Here is a 16,576-nt window from a genome sequence, read left to right on the forward strand (position 1 = left end):
TCCACTGCTAGTGGGAAAAAGTCTTCTTACCAAGATACATATTTGGTTTCCAATTATATTTAAAGCCTAGGCTGACAAAATGAGTACTTTTGCCACATTTCAGCAACAAGACCAAAGTTAAAATTTCACATTGCAACATAAACTCCCGCTACACTAATCTGCAAGAGTGACAAGTAGATAGAATTATGCTAATGATGATATACTGTAGTTGCCTTCATTCTACTGTCAATTATGCATAAGGAAGAGAGATTCAAGGCTCTCAACTTAAGAGACAGCTGTAAACAGTTCTGTGTGTGAAGAATCCAGTGTATTTCTAGAGCTGCCGTCAGGCTCATGGGTGTGCAGTTTTTACCAGTCTGTGCTAACCTGATGAGAAAAGTGTTTTCTAAAGGTCAATGATTGTTCCTAGTCCTGGTTTTTTAATATCTCAGGTGAGCTTCAAAAATGGAGAAAGTACAGTTACAAGCATTATTTATATACATCTGTTGATGCATATTTGATGGCAGAGTGAAAGAAAAGACTGCTCTCGGTTATAAAATTCACTCTAGTAAATTTTACAGGGTGCATCTACACAAGGAACTAACTTCGAAGTTGACTTCGAAATTAGGCACTACATCAAAGTAGCCAGCAGAGTCTACACACATTTTCCCTTACTTCAAAGTTAACTTTGAAGCAGGGAGCCCAACTTCAAAGTCCTTACTCCATTCCCAGGAATGAAGTGGTGCCCTACTTTGAAATTTAACTTCGAAGTAGGGTGTGTGTAGACGCTCTACTTCAAAGTTGCTTACTTCGAAGTTGTACTTTGAAGTCATTTTTGCAGTGTAGACACAGCCACAGAGTAGTACTGACGGGGAGTTGTTGTTCCAAAGTTGATCAAATTTTACCTGTTGTTTGCTTTTATGATGCATGAGCCCAATAAAGTTATCACTGAAATGTGCATGTGCATGGAAGAAAAACCAAGATGTTGTCATCATCAGCTGATGAATTAATTCTCTGTTATTCTGGGTAACCTTTGTTTTTACAAGACATTTTCTAAACAGTTGGTATATTATTATTGCTATAATTGTTATATTATTATTTTTCAGATTGCATCAAAGCCTGTGTCTGAAGTCAGGTCAATGTTATTCCTCTTATAAAAGAGGCGGGATGTGGAGAAACCATCTAGGAACAAGGAAGGTATAATTTTCCCAAACTCTCAGTCTCAGTGATGGTGGTCTACTCATAAGCCATGTGCTTGAACTATGCTTAGAAACTAGGAACTGGCCTTATGACAGTAACCTGACATACCGCATTTGGTTTCATAGCAAGACTGTGGCTCTTTGGGGAACAAATTCAAATGACTACCTCACAGTTGGAGATTTTTTTTAAGGCCAGACGAGACCCTTATAACCATCTACTCTGACCTCCTGCATGAAGCATGCTAAAGAACCTCATGCAGAAATCTCTCCCTCAAGCCTATGACATTGCTCCATTAATCACAAAGCTGTCCTTGGGGAGATCGGGGTGGGGAGGGGTAAAAAGGCATGTGAAAAACATCTGTCAGAGCTGAACCTCTTTTCCCTTCTATTGGTTAAAAATGACTGAACTGATCTCATATAAAAATAATTATTCCTGGATTCCCTCCTTGTTGGGCTGGTTCTTCATGGCCTTTCAGCTTGGTGGCTGAGCATATTGAGTGTCTTTTGGTCTAGGAGCATTTTCTATCCAGGTTGCATTCAGTTTGAGGATCTAATGCAAAGCCCATTGGGGTAAGTGGGGTTTTAGTTGAATGAACTTTGGATCAAGCTCAACTAGACACGCCAGTTTCTCAGCTACTTTGCAACAAGTCCTACATGCCAGATTTTTAACAATACTGGCAAATGTTGAATGGTCTAGTTTTTTTTTAATTTATGAGTTAATTTGTATCTAATATTATTATGTGTAATAACAAAAAAATGTCCAAAACAGTCCTGGATTATTTATTTATTTATTTAGCATAACACACAGCTAAGTCTTCAGGCTTGCTTCTACAAAGTTTTGTAAGTACTATTTAAAAATGAAACTTTTCTGTACCTGTGATTTATGGGTTTGCCTATAAAATATGTGCAGAGAATTTTCGACATGGTAAACGTCACCAGTATTTTTCATCCTGATCACTAATAAGAGATTTATGCTTCTAGTAACAGAATATGACATGGTTAATAATTTAGATTTGTTGACAGCTCTTCAAGGAAGAAAGCATTTTCCTTGGTTAACGGCCCTATTTGGATGTTAATAAGTTTACTTAATGTCCCTTATCTTTTTATATATGAATATTTCACCTAAAGAACAAGTGTTGACTTCCATGCTTTGGAAAATGCACATGCAAAGAGAAAATATTCTGCATGCAAAAGATTAATTTTAAGTTTAATTCTGCATGCACAAGATTAATATGCAAAATTAGCATGCTAAAGGAAGATAGTACACCTTAAAGTGCTTATCAGCTCATTAGGCTATATATCTCTATCTGCTTCCTCTTCTTCTTCTTCTTTTTTTTTTTTGAAAGCTTGCAAAAGATATTGTACATTTCATTGGATGTTCAGGTCTGAAGAAGAGGGTCTATCCCACAAAAGCTCACCACCTAATAAATTACTTTGTTAGTCTTTCAAGTGCTACCGGACTGCTTTTTTGTTTTGCTATTATACCAAATATAGTTCTAGCCCTGATAGCAGTTCAACTGTGCATGGAAAGGCATAAAATCCAAAGTACTGAGCTGGCCAAAGTAAGAATGAATCTTTTAAAATTAAATAGATGTTTTAAAAAACTCTACTGTGACAGAGTGAGGCCAGTGGAATAGTAGAAGGTAGATACACTGGCCCCTGGATAAACAGTTTTCTCTTCTAAAACAAATGCTACCACAGGCTAATGTTGGCACCTGATTTCAATTAACCTGCGGAGAGTCATTTGAGGCAGTTAGGCTAATGTGGCTACCTGACTTCAATGGGGCCTCACCCTTACTGTTTGAAAGCTCTCCTTTATTCAGTGTCTGGGACAAGAGACAGAAAAGAGGCTGCACTGCTGCAGGACTGGGTCATAAAAACACCATCTAGCCACAGGGAAGGGAGCTCTGTGCTAAGGGTAAAGGAGGCATCCAGGGAGAGAGAGAGGGGCCATGGGAAAGTGGCCAGGGAAGTGTAGCAGCTCTGGTAGTGAAGGGAAAGCTGCCAACAGCTGCTGCCCCCTTCGCTGGAACCCAAAATAGAGGGCAGGTCTGGCTTCCGCCCAGCCCTCTCCAATTCACTGCAGCCATACACATGAGAGGGAAGACAGGCCCCTGTTAGGACAGGATGCTACACTGTTCCTACCAAGCCTGAGGGGGGCAACAGAGACTCTGTGGGAGTTCTCCTGCCAAACTCCTTGCTAAACTATGATGGAAGTGGCTCAGTAGGGAGGCAGAGGGAGTGGGGAGGTTATGCTGAGGGTCACAGAGAGTCTCTACGGCAATCAATCTGCTAGGAAGCGTAGAACCCACTGAAACAAGGCTGGCACTTTGTCACACTAGCTATTTAATAAACTATGCACACAGCTCTGAGTTAGAAGCTGCCAATGTTAAGAATTATGAATGAATTCCTTCTTAAAAACATCAAGTGTTTTCTTTTTGGTGGAATGTGTGTCCCTGCTGCTTAATAAAATCTTATAGAAGTTATGATGATACTGTGCGCTTAGGCAAGAGTTCTAAAAGAATGGTCTTGAGTTAAGCAGAAACAGTGATCCAGTCAAATTAACAGTTGTTCTCTTTGTCTTCAGTTAAGCAACCATTGGACTCTTTGCTAAATAAGAAATGCACAGCTAGTAGGGTCTGTAGGTAAAACACAATCAGGACTCAAAACTATAGCATGAGTTCAGCAAGGTGCCTAAATCCCAGGAAGTTAATCGGACTTCAGTATGTTTTAGTGCTTTGGTGAATCGGCATCTAATAGCATATTGGCAGTTATTAATAGTAACTGTAGTTCTGTGAAATTATCATGACAGCATCATCACTGGGATCTCACCACCAAGACAAATGCTGTCTGTTGTGAGGATTACAACAAAGTACAATTACAATAAAGCAAATACGTCAAAAACTTGCTGAAAAAAAGTTAAAGGAGGAAATTGATACCACCTGACTTCCTCCTTACATCTGATGTATGCTTTCTTTGTACCATACCAAGAGCCCACGCAGGGCTGTACGTTCATTTCTGTATATATTAGGCTCAGCCAAGTTAAATTTAGATTTAGGCTAAAAAACACACCCTGACCAATGTTTCCTCTAATCTTTTCATCCATGCATGGAATTTTGTTCCATCCATGGGTGGAATAAATTTTATGTGCACCAAGGCATGTGTGAAAATGCACCACAAGGAGAAACACAAACCTAGTTGTGGGCATTTTGCTAATCAACTGGGTGGCATTTGAATTTTTCCTAAGTGGCTGCACAAGTGCACAGCATACAGACAACACTGACTCTGACTGACATAAGTTTTGCTGACAAAAGCGCTGGAGTGGACTGTGCTAAGTTGGCAGAAGACAGTCTTTCCCCTCAGCATAGAGCAACTTCATGGGAGACCTCACAGGTATGTAGGTCTCCCAACCTCCCAACCAAACACAAAACCACCTTCGGCCCTTAGCTATTCTAGGTCCTTGCATGGTAACAAATAGAAAAAGGGAGCATCTGTGGAAATCAATTTAAGATTGGACTGACATTTCAATTGCCGGAACACAATTTCTAAAAGCACCTTCAGGAGAGAGGTGCCTAGAAATTAGCAGTACGGCTTAGGGAGGCAAATGGCATTTCCTTGGCAGGTAGTTACAGCAGTCACATTAGTAGGAGAAGAGCTGAACAGATCTCCCTGATGTTTAGAGGTGACCTTGCAGGAGCAACTCATAAATACACTTCTCTGAATAACCTAACTTCATGTCAAAGTGTTTCTCCCTATGAAGTGTGAAACTTTGCACCCCAAGCTGGTTGCCGAAATATATGGAATTGATGGAAAACAATCTTGAGCTTTTTGTGCTCTTTTGGTTCTTTCTGGTACATAACTGACGTTTGAGAGTTCAAAGGTATTTACTTGTTGCTGCTTCTTTTTCCACATTAACAAAAATCAGGAAGTCAGATCTAAGTCTGATCTGCCATAATGTTTTTCAATTGTGTAAATTATATAGCTCCATCAAAGTAAATGAAGCGATGGTGACTTACATCAGCTGAGGATTTGACTCTAGTAGGTGTTTCCAGAGGAGATGATGAAGCAAGGAGTAAGCTCCCCAGAAATATTTTTCTCCCAAGATTTTGACAGGCGTTAGAGTTAAATAGATATTCTAAATGAATGATGGCAAGAAAACCCTCCCTGCGCAACTGTTCAAGTGTCTATCCTTCGCGAGGTTTAAATCTCACTAGCCTCTCCGAAGGACCCTCTAGCAAAAACAGGGCTATCTGTCCTTGACACTAACATATGAAACCACCAAATGTCTCCCAAGCCTTTCAGACAAAAAGGACTCTTTGTAATCTTAGGAAGTAATCAACAAAGAATTTAGGGGGAGAAACTTCAATATTTTTCCTTTGCAGCTGATTTTTGGAAAGCAGGAGCAAGGCTCGGGGGTGGGTTTATAAAGCTGTTTCCATTCCTAAAAACTAGGCCTGGTCAAAAGTGGAATCTCTGTGCCTCAGGTAATACTTGTGTTTCAAAACCAGTTTTCTCACCGACCTGGGACAAAAAGCCGAAATATCAAAAACATTTCAGAAGAATGAAAAGTCCTGAAGTATGTTGTTTTTTGTAATGTGGAAATGGCATTTCAGTCAACCCAATTGCCCTCATTCCCCCACTCATTTTAATGTAAAATTCGCAGTTGGTTCTACTTAAAACCTGTTACATCAGAAACTGCTGCTGTGTCATTTTCAAAGCCTGTTCCTAATCAATAGGAATGTCCCTGATTCATCTGACAGCAGTGGCAGCAGTGTTGATTGAGTTCTCTCCATGGGTTCCTTGCCATTATCTTCCCCTTCTCCTCTATATCTCTCACGTTGAGCTTTACACAACTAACTCCTCGCTATTCTCACATAAATGGGTGGGAAGAGTTAGGTTTAAACGGCTGCTCATGCAACGGTCTTGTGGACAGATTGCTGCAAGATTCAACTGAAATAGGTCTAATTAGAGCTGGTTGAAAAAAATTAATTAACCCCGCAAGTGGATTTAGTTAAAAATGAAAATTTAATTTTCAACTGCATTTTAATTTTTTTCCCAAAGGGAAATTTGGAAATGGAAAAAAGAAATCATTTTGAATGCAAATGTTATTTTGGTTGTTATGAAGAGTGTTGGTTTTGGCATTGTGATGCTGGCAGACCAGGTGCCGGTTCATGCCCAGGGTCTAAATTTAACACTGACGAATACATAGCTGAAGTCTGTCTGGCTCACCTGCATAGTTAGTATTGTTAAAATAGGCAGTTAATGCATGCAGTCACTCATCAGCATTCACTACATTCTCATTTTGCTCATAGCATCTCTATCCTATATTGTAAGGTAGTATTAGGTAGGCTTGAAAAATAAGTTGATTTCAGATACACAATTCTAGCTACAGCAACTGTGTGGCTAGAATGGACTCATCTGACATCAACTTACATGGCCATCCTCACTGAGGAAGGTCGGCAGGAGAATTTCTCCCATCAACCTCCCTAACGCCTCACAATAGTGAGAAGTACAGAGGTCAAATGCCAATGCCTGATAGACTGATTTTGTGCATCCCTGCTAGGCGTGTGAAATTGAACCCTGGAAGATTGACCCTGAGCGTGTTGATCTCTGGGGTAATGTAGATATGGCCTAAGTTATATTGTGAGCTTCTCTGAGTGTGTAACTCTCCATCAGGAGAGACATATCATCTAAGCCGTGTCAACACGTGCACGCTACTTCAAAGTAGTGGCACTAACTTCGAAATAGCGCCCGTCACGGCTACACATGTTGGGCACTATTTCGATGTTAACATCGACGTTAGGCGGCAAGACGTCGAAGTCGCTAACCCCATGAGGGGATGGGAATAGTGCCCTACTTCGACGTTCAACGTCAAAGTAGGGAACGTGTAGTCGTTGCGCGTCCCGCAGCATCAAAATTGCGGGGTCCTCCATGGCAGCCATCAGCTGAGGGGTTGAAAGACGCTCTTTCTCCAGCCCCTGCGGGGATCTATGGTCACCGTGTGCAGCAGCCCTTAGCCCAGGGCTTCTGGCTGCTGCTGCTGCAGCTGGGGGTCCGTGCTGCATGCACAGGGTCTGCAACCAGTTGTCGGCTCTGTGGATCTTGTGCTGTTTAGTGCAAGTGTGTCTGGGAGGGACCCTTTAAGGGAGCGGCTTGCTGTTGAGTCCGCCCTGTGACCCTGTCTGCAGCTGTGCCTGGCACCCTTATTTCGATGTGTGCTACTTTGGCGTGTAGATGTTCCCTCGCAGGGCCTATTTCGATGTGGTGCTGCGCGACGTCGATGTTGAACATTGACGTTGCCAGCACTGGAGGACATGTAGACGTTATTCATCGAAATAGGCTACTTCGATGTAGGCTTCATGTGTAGACGTAGCTCTAGTGTGAAATTCTGATTTCTAACAGAAGGGCTTATGTTCTGCCCCACAAGAAAGGTCAGTCTATACCAGACTATTGTGAAATGTTAAAAAGGAAAAATACATTTGCTGGTCTCAGTCCCTGTGAAGATGAGTAGGTTCTTCTCATCAGCTGAGCCATACTCAGAGCAACACTGTGGGCTGGTTGCCGTTGGCCCCACCCCTTCTGGGGGTGTACAGCTGGAGTCCTCCCCCCACGTTGCCAGAGGCCCACAGAGGCTGTCAGCTCCACTGAATGTAAGTAGGGTTGTAAGTGGAACTTAAATGTGGACAGGGAAAGAGCCTTGTGGATGAGTTCAGGTGGGCCTAGGAGACATGGGGACTGCATGAAAGAGGCATGCAAGACTATTCGTGGGACATGTTTGGGAGCATTGACAATGATGGGAGTAGAAGGTAATGGGGAAGCTTCGGCCAAGAGGGTACCTAACAGAAGTCACAGTTGTGCAGAGCTTTGAAGATGGTGTCCACAAGCTTACGCTTAGTTATGAGGCTGAGGGAAGTCAATGGAGGGGAGGGCAGTTTAAAAAATGGGAGTTCTGATGGCTGATGGGCAAGAACGCTGAATTTCACTTTGTGTTGGGACTCAGGCAAGGGAAGAAGAAATCTGCTGTGAATGCCAGTAGTTCAAAGACCCCGTATCTCATCTACAAATATTTTCTTAAACCTAATGGTCCAAGGAGCTCCACCAAGTGTGCTGCTGAAAGCTTGATCTAAAGGCTTTTGAAGTCAGTAGGAAATTGCCTATTGACTTGGACTTTTGGATCAGGCTCAGTCCCCATCACCTGATAGAAGTTCCTGACATGGGGCAGCAGGGGTCTGACAAGCTACTGGGCATAGGCAAAATCAGAGAAAACAATTCCCTTTTCTCCCTCTGTGGTTTTTCTTTCTGTTTTCTTTGCTGATACTTCCTTGCTGATTTCCAGACTTTGTGGTGGCCCATTCAGCTTATCCTACTGATGCTTTGGGAAACAAGGGGCTTGATAAGAATCGTTAGCCTTAGCACAGGCCAGACTGAGGATAAAAAACCTGCCAACGTATCCGTGTGTCTGCTGTATCATAGAAAGCTCGTGAAGGAGCTGCGGCTGCTGCTGCAGAGACTTACTCATTTGCTTACCTTTATGTACAGTGAGTATTTCCTGAGGTAAATGGGAGTGCTCCTGTGCATTAAGTTAAGCACATGACTGAGACTTTGCAGGAGTGGAAAGTAAAGGGGTTTTTATTTCATTATTAGAGAGGGACCCAAGTTATAAAATTGCACTATGGAGCCAAAATTACCAGTGTCTAGGTTTAAAGAGAGACCACAGTGAGACAGACAATTTGGAATCAAATGCTCTCAAAGTCTGAGAGGTAGAATTTGGATCTGTGTGCATGTTTAGTGTTTTCCTTTGCCCTCCCCCGTCCCCGTTTTCATATAGCATGTGGAAAGTGGTTCAAGAGGCTTTGAAAGAGGTACGTAATGTGTACTCTACCTCTGGAGCTAATCGTACGATGGCCTCAAGTCAGTGTTCTAGCCATGCCCGTATCAGTTACTGACATTTATGTAAATCCCAGTCACATCACCTAGTGCATGTTAATCCAGCCTTTTTACATTTCACACTTACAGTGAAGTATCTTGGCTTCCTTTAAAAATAAAAACGGAACAGGTGGCAAAAATATTTTAATCAAAAATTACAGTTATGCAATGCATCCACACATGGACAAGTTAGTAAGTTCTGATTGTTTTGATGAAAGGAAATGTGATAGGAAATTCTGATTCATTACTACTCTATTGAAACAGGAAGCAGAAAGACTAATATTTTATACCATGAGACAGAGAGATATAAAATTATTCTGTATTTAGTTAGTTAGAATACGGCTCCAAACAGTGCTCATAGAGAAGTGAATTCTCCTTTATCTCAAATATAATTAGCCATTTAAGTGTTGTGGGTCAATTTATTAACACTTTATTCATCGGGGTGTAACTTTTATTAGGCTTTATTGCTACCAGAAATTATATCCTACACAAATACAATAGAGATTTAAATGTTCTGTAGAATGAGCTGATGCTTACTGACTTTATTGCACAGTATTGTAATGAACCTTGACCAGTTGTAGATTTGATAACTGTAAAATATTACTGCTTGCTGCTAATTTTGTTCTTTTTAATGACTGATAATGCGTGTCGATTTAGTGTGATAGCAGCAACCCTATACTGTTTTCCTGTTGCAAATGTGATTGTAACAGGAGCTATTAAGTGTATCTGCATAATAAAATTAGTCAGGGAGGCTAGGTATATTGTTTCCAGGTCTTTGGATTTTCATTATTGTAGTGGAACTTGTTAAACTGTAAAGCCTGATGGTTGCTAGCTCAGACGAGCTCTTTGCTACTTCATTGGCAGCAAAGGGGTAATGATGCTGCACTTAAAAGTCTGTTCTTACTCTTCTGGAAAATTAATCATACATAAATATTGGGCATGTTTCAATTTTTAGTGGGATGTGATGTAGGAGTAGGGGCAAAACCTGTGGCCACTGGTTTGTGTCACAAAGCATTGCGCTGCTTTTAGGTTTAAATACAGAAACTGCTTGGCAGCTGTACATTTAATGAGGAAATGCTTGTAGTGATGGAGCAACACACAGAACCGTGATTTCCAAAACCTGATCTTGCTTATGTTTCTAAACTGAATAATGTATGGAACCTTCCTGATGAATAAGAACTGCCGCAATAATCTCCTTCCTTTCTTTATCAGCCTATTCAAAATCACTTGCAGAATGGTCTCCACAAAGAATTTATACGTACAAATGTAATACACTAGGGAATGAAATCTGCGTGTCTCTGTCCTGAAAAGGGGCTATATACTTTATAAGAGCACATTTTAACTGCTCAAGGAGCTCTGGGCAGTACCTCATGGCTGGAATGTTGCTGAGATGTGACATATAGGGCCTTAAAAATTGGAAGTGTTGATTTGGAGCAAAGTAGGGGCATGCCCAGGACTACACAAGGGATACTGAAGAACACTACAAAGTATCTTATTGAATGCTGTGCAATTGGTGGAGGTCTTTTACATGCGTTTGTTTTGTGGTGTCTAATGATGATTTGGTTCAAAGACAGAAATAGAGGGCTTTCATTTTGTGTCCGCTGGTATGGTGGTACACAGACCACCACAGAGTAGATCAAGTACACCAATATCTGGACTTTTAACATCTTTATAGAAACAGGGGTCATTTTAACCACTCATCTTTCAGATCAAGCCTGTCTGGTAAGGGTTGAGAGATGATTTGGACAAATTTGGAAATCATATGCTGAATAAAATTTAGGGGGGTTGAGTTCACAGTTGCTTCAATTTCCCACAAAAGTGCTACATGATGGTAGTGCTAGAAATATCTCAGCATGGAAAGGCCAGCTGATTCCATTAAAATCCTTCATCAGATCTATGTTGGTTTCTACTGACCTCCCACAGGTCAAATCCTGATGTCACTGAGGTCAATGGGAGTTTTCCTTTGGTGCTTTCAGTGGAGGAACCAATGTTCCTAAAAACCAGTAGACCTGTAATGATGTTCTACCTGTTCCAAGAATCACTATTGTTTGCTGAGCACAGGCTTCCATTTAGTTAGTAATGCATAGTGCTTGGAAAACTAATAGTTCAAAGCAGTCAATGCAAAGCAGGGAGAAGCCTGGATTCACAGTCCTCTCTGTTAGTTATCTCCAAGATTTTCTCCAGCAATGTAAAGTTGCCCCCTTTTTTTTAAAAAACTCCAAGACAGTAGAAAATCTGGTTGATAAATCTGGGCAGAGATCACCACTTTAGCCTAAGGACTGATGCGGCACCTTTGCATTTGGGTGGCACTCTGGTAAAACTTGTTGAGTGCCTATTACTTTCAATTTATGCTGTAGGGGATGTTTAAATGTAATAACCCAGCCTCTGAATTATTCAGTACAGCTATATTTGAACTATACTGGTGAGCATACAAATGTTCTCCCAGTCTCTATGCAGCTCTTATTAATGCTTTTAATACTTGGTACAGGATAACAAAACATTGCCAGTGAAGTTATAATATTGGTCTGTCTCCAGAAGGCACCATTCATGCCATCATCATGCCAGCACCATAGCACCCAAGTGGGGAGGCCCTCTGTGATTGGTCCCATGAGTCAAGGGGCTTCTGGCTGCTGCACAGCACAGTACTTAGAGACATACTCCTAGATCAGGGGTCAGAAACCTTTCTGAGGCGGAGTGCCAAAATCTGACCTTTTGACCTCTAGCTATGGTCCAAGAGCTGGTGATACTTTTTCAAGTCACTAATAGTCCTACTTACAACAGCTTCATTAATAAGTAAATTAAGATGCAGAGCTTTGATGTTAAGTGGTGATTGGTAGTATTAGCTGGTCTTCTGTTACTTCACAGGCAGCACAGCTTTGAGCAAGCTCCCGGCTGCATAAGGGAGGAAGGACGGGGCTGGGTTCCCACCTTGCTTTCTGATGAAAATCGGCTCATGTGCCCCTCTTGGCACCGGTGCCAGGGGTTGCTGACCCCTGTTCTAGCAGGACTGCTGGGCTACTTCCGCGGTGCAGAAGGGAAAGCTATAGCTTAATCAAGTTCCTCAGTTTCCAAGTTATTGGCCTAAGTTCCATTTCCTCTACTTGATGCTTTTCCATATCAGTACGTCCAGTACCTCTTTAACTCCGCTCGTCTGCTGTAACTCAGTGAGAGTGCTCGCACTAACGGCACTCCTTACAAATAAACACTGTGCAGTTACAAAGAAATATTGTGCAAAACCTAAGCCATGTAAGGAGCTTCTGAAAGAGCAGAGCCACAGATGTGCTGACTGAAGTTGAAGAGGCAGCTTAACAGATGTACAAAGCCTCAGATCAGAGGGGATATAAAACAGTTAAACTTGCTTAAAGGCACAATGTGTCACCATCTAACGATTACATGCATTCGAAGCCCGACAGAAGAAGGAACATACGCTCAGCTATGCGCGCTGGGCTGCAGGCGTGCCAGGAAGATTATAAAAATGCCATGCTGTGATATGTTGCCCTCCTGCCTGAAAGGCTACCATTAAGCTGCTTATTTACTGCACCTATTCAGGCAGCAGTGCAGTTCAGAGTGCTACCTGTCTTCTTCCTGGATAAATTAGTTGTGGGTATCACAGGCTTATTGCTGCCTATTGTTCTGTCTGCTGAAGGTGGGATGAAATGAAAGCCACTGATCTGACCTTGCAATGTTTTGTGTAAAACGTCAGGTGCTTTTTTCTTCATAGTTAGTGCCAAAAGGGCTCTTAGTAGGACTGATTGTGTTAGTTAGTTTGGGACCAAATTAAAGAGGGTTATGTACTAATGAAGGCAAAGAAATCATTTCAGATGAAGATGAAAGATATAAAAGAAACTGGGGGAAAAAGCATATGGCACTGGAGGTTTGTACTTGTTCCCTCCTGCTTTGTAAATCAGCACTGTAATTTGAACGGAAATATTCAAGTGCTATTTCTTCAACTCAAAATATTTTTTATATAAATTGTTTTGCCCTCCTATTTTTCCAATATGGAGCTGTGAACTTTAAATTAGTGATAACAGAAATTGACAAGTACAGCATTAAAAAATAAACCATGCAGCCCTAAAGGCTTAATTATGAAGTGAGCAGGAAGATAGACACTAAAATCCTGTTTCAAAATTTTACCTCACACAATATAAATAAAAGATTATGTCTTCGACTGGTAGCCTTTAGATCAAAAGGATAATATAAAAATGACTACACTGCCATTTATAATTATTTATTTTGCCTTTACACTGAGTGTGAATATACACCATACATTTCTGATTTGTTATATTTTGTAGATAAACCCTTCTGCTGTGTTTGTGTGTAACGCTGATAGTCACGTCTGCATATAGATTTATATATTATTTAATCATTCCGCTATGTGTTTTTATTATGAAAAATGTATGCATAATAAATCTACTTTCAAAAAAGGGTCCTAATAAAGGAAGATATGGCTAAATAAAATTACTATGCACACGCAATGATAGCAATTGTTTACTAATACGTTCATAAAGAAAAATAGGTGTTTGGGGAAATGAAACTACGTTAAGTATCCAAGACACTAGAACGCTAGTCTATGCCTTTGTCTTCAGCATAGTTGTCTCCATGTTTAGAAACAGAGACACAAAACACAGTACAATTTCAAAGAATAAAATATAAGAAGACAAACAAATGTTTTTCCATCAGCACATCTTGGGAGGAGTTGAACTTATTTTGGTTGCTTCATCAAAAAAGTTTTTTAATTCTTCACCTGGAATAAAGCACCATGAAGCATTTAATCCTTCCCTCCTAGATCTTTACTGCCTCATGCTACTGTGTGAGGCTCAGGTGTGGTAAATCAGTTAGTAGCTCTTTTAATGGTAACCACTGTACACAGCTTTTGAGGATGGTTACATACAAATACACCATTAAATGGCAGGAGCTTAATCAGAGCTACGATGGAACACTGAAAATTCCTAGCTGTATTTTTACCACTGGCAAAGAGAGCAGGAGGAAAGAGAGGCTGAAACAGGCACAGCACACACTTTCCTTCCTGTGTCCCTGTGTTTGATCTTTGGAACGCCAGTATATATACTGCCAGAGTGATAATCAATATTCAGCCAATAAAATACTGTCACTTTAAAATAAGCTATCTTGTCACCAGGAATCGGAAGGCTAACAAGGAGGATCAAGAAATACTAGCACCTTTTAATAAGGGCTTGCTAAAAATAAAAGTCAGTATTTTTCCTTGTTACATCTTGGAGTGTACAGTGCCCTCAATAACAGGATCATCAGAAAAGTGTCAAGATGTGATATAGAGGAGTGCACTGCTGAAATCATTCCGTTTCCATATTTCTCCAGTGCAGATTTAGGGCCCCCTCCTGCAAAATCCTCCCGGCAGTAGCTCCATGAACACTGATGCAAGTAACGACTAGAGTAAAGCTTCACTGATGCCACGGGCTTGTAGCATCCAGCCCTCCGGTCGGAAATTGTAAATATTTCGACAGGCAATGATGGGTTTTGACTATAGTCAGATGGAAACTGATCTGACCTCAGTGTTTGGTACTTTATGGCAGCTTTAGCACATGATTTCCTCACTCCATGTTATCTTGTTTCTAGATTTACATTAAAGCTCCAAGTACAGTTTTACTGGGCGCTCTGCTCAGATACAGTCTCTTGAAAGGGTAACGGGCCCTGCCAGGGAGCAAATCCACCCACATTGGATCTGATGTAGATGATGGTTAGTAGTAGGTAGTCCATCATGTCCAACGATTATGTAAAAATGTGCAAAGAACCTGTGCGGGAGAATGCTTAAAGTGGAATCTGTGCAGGAGAATCTTGTAAGGGGCAGTTCCACCCTCTCAACTTCAGACACCTGGTTCCAGTGGTGCGAAAAGTCGTCACAGCTGGGACTTCCTAGGCTGCAGTGGGTGGCCAGGCTGTCTTTGGTGCCTTGTCATGTCCTTCGCTCTCCTCAGAGCGTTGCAGAACCACCTTCCTGGTCGTTGGATCTTGCTGTTGATCTCATCCGCCCAGTCTGCCGGGGCCGACTTTGCACGCTGGGATAGGCAATTCCCTATCTCACTGCAGGTTTCACACCTGCCAGCCACCCTCACCTGGTTTAGCCCACTTGTCAAAGCGGTTTCTTGGGGTCTGGCCGCTGCAGGCTCCAGCTTCTTGGCACCACAGGTGGGAGCTGGGTGCCAGGTGGGGAGCGAAGGTGCACGAACTGCCCCAAAGAGACCTGACAAGTCCCCACACCAGAGGTGCTGCCCCTCCCTGGACACCCCAGATGATGTTTAACAAACCCTAATAACCAATTTTCAAGAACTCAAAACATTGGTTTGGATTTAATCCTCTTTTGGCAGCATCTGCCGGCCAGACTTTGCAGTGTTGTGCTAATGCATGAGCGTCAGAACTAGGCTAACTCAGGCTGTACCTCATTCTAGTATAGAGCGATTATAGAAGAGCGGTGCATGTGCCAACCTGGCCAGCTTTTTCTCCCTTCTCCCCTCCAGAGCAGTAGAGCAGTACCCCTCTGGGGTATATTTTACCCACCTCTCTTCTCCAAAACTAGCAAAAGGTGTGGATCTGAAAGAGAGGCCCCTCCATGGCACATTACTAGGAGATCCAGATATATGACTGCCCCCAAGAGAATTTGAATCCACAGCTGAGTGACAGCTGAAACAACCAAATTCTGTAAACTGTGGCTTCCGTATGAGAGCCGAAATAACTATGCCTTGATTAGATAGCAAGATGCTCTATAAGACTTGACTGAACAATAAGAGTATGTCTGCACAGCAAAGAAATTTTGAAATAAGGACCACTATTTCAAAATATCTTTGCAAGCATCTACACAACATAACAACTATTTCAAAATAATTACGAAATAGCGGTCGGCTTATTTTGAAACTGGTAAACCTCACTGGATGGCTGTGGCCACACCAGCTCCCCTCCTTTGTAAGGGGTATGGTAATGAGGCACTTCAGCAGATGCTAATGAGGTGCTTCCGTGACTATGCGGCGCCTCATTAGCATAATGGCAGCCGCACACACTTCAAAAGTGCCGCTTTCGAAACACATGCTGCCCATGTAGCTGGGGGTCTTTCGAAACAACCCCCGGATTTTGAAACCCTCTTCTTCCCAAAAATCACATGGGATGTATAGGACCTCCCAGTTTTTTTAATTGGCAATTTGCCAAAGATGAGGAGGAGGAGGACCCTAAAAGCGTCTGCAGAATACATTCAAAATGTCGAGGTTCTCGTTTCTTCAAAGGTCTGTGACACGAGCAGACAAGTGTGCAACAGAGCAAACAGATGAGTTCACAACAGTGGGAGTTACATAAGGTAGGTCCTGTGCTACTCCGTAAAAGTTTGTGAAATACAATACAGGTTCAGCCTCTCTCGTTCTGCACCCTTGGAACCTGAGCGGTCCTGGAAGAGCGATTTTGCTAGATTGGGGGTGGTCATTTCTGCCCCTGCCCCCAGCCTCAGCCCCTGC

Source organism: Carettochelys insculpta, chromosome 12, assembly GCF_033958435.1.
Source record: "Carettochelys insculpta isolate YL-2023 chromosome 12, ASM3395843v1, whole genome shotgun sequence".
Lineage (NCBI taxonomy): Eukaryota > Metazoa > Chordata > Testudines > Carettochelyidae > Carettochelys > Carettochelys insculpta.